This window comes from Brassica oleracea, chromosome C3, assembly GCF_000695525.1.
Source record: "Brassica oleracea var. oleracea cultivar TO1000 chromosome C3, BOL, whole genome shotgun sequence".
NCBI classification, from domain to species: Eukaryota; Viridiplantae; Streptophyta; class Magnoliopsida; order Brassicales; family Brassicaceae; genus Brassica; species Brassica oleracea.
In genome coordinates this window covers 52,803,780-52,805,133 of record NC_027750.1, presented here as the reverse complement: position 1 = coordinate 52,805,133, position 1,354 = coordinate 52,803,780, and positions in this window count along the sequence as shown.

Below are 1,354 nucleotides of genomic sequence, written 5' to 3'. Positions count from 1 at the left end.
CGCAGAGAATCAAGGGAAGATAACGGGGATGCGAGTCGCACGCGCTATCCCCTCGGTATCTCGCCTTCTCTTTGCTGATGATAGCCTTTTCTTCTGTAAGGCGGAGCCCCGTGAATGTGAAGAAGTTATGAAAGTAGACAGGACATATGGGAAAGCATCAGGTCAATGCATCAATTTCGATAAATCCTCTTTACTCTTTGGTAAAAGGATTCCAGCGAATGATCGACATCAGATTAAAGATACACTTGGTATTCCAAACGAAGGAGGAATGAGCTCCTACTTAGGAATACCAGAGGATATTAGTGGATCAAAGTGTAAGCTATTTGCTTTCTTAAAAGAAAAGCTACTACACAAAGCGAATGGTAGGACTGGTAGATGGCTGTCAAAGGGAGGAAAAGAAGTCCTAATCAAATCCATCTTGCTAGCTCTTCCGACTTACGTCATGTCTAGTTTCTTTCTCCCCTTGGAGATATGTGAAAACCTAGCAAGTGCCATTACACAGTTCTGGTGGAGTTCGAATCCGCCAAAGAGAGGAATTCACTGGGCAAAATGAGAGAAAATGTGTGCGTCTAAAGAGGAGGGAGGAATTGGTTTCCGTATGATCCATGAATTCAATCTAGCTCTTCTAGCTAAACAGCTCTGGTGACTTGTCCAATTTCCAGATGCATTAGTGGCGAGAGTTCTTCGGGGGAAATATTACCGTCTAAGTTCGCCTTTGCGAACTGGCGCAGTGGATACCCCATCGTACATTTGGACGAGTATTATAGCGGCGAGAAAGCTACTACTTTTGGGTATCAGGAGCAAGGTGCATTCAGGATATGAAATTAATGTGTGGGAGGACCCTTGGATTCCTTCGACCCCAGCAAGGCCAACTAGAGCAAGAGTCCCAGTTGTACACCCCAAAATGACCGTCAGCAGTCTCATTGATTTCGAGTCAAAGGAGTGGGATGCACGATTACTGGAACAATATGTGGATCAAGAAGACATTCCGATCATTCAGAGCTTGGCCATAAGCCCCACTCACCGACGGGATACTTTCTGTTGGAACTACACCAAAAATGGGCAATATACGATTCAGTCTGGATATTGGGTTGCTATGAATTTGATGAGAACAGATGAGGCTTTAGAAGTTCTACAACCCAGTATAACTAAACTCTAAGTCTTTGCTTGGACAGTGAATGCACCACAAAAAAATTTGCCATCTTATATGTCAATTAATCTCTGGACAGGTAGCGGTAACAAGGAATCTGATACGCCGAAATATGCGATGTGATAACTACTGCCCAAGATGTGGAGAGCCAGAGGAAACTGTTACTCATGCGATCTTTGAATGCCCACCAGCCTTACAAGCATG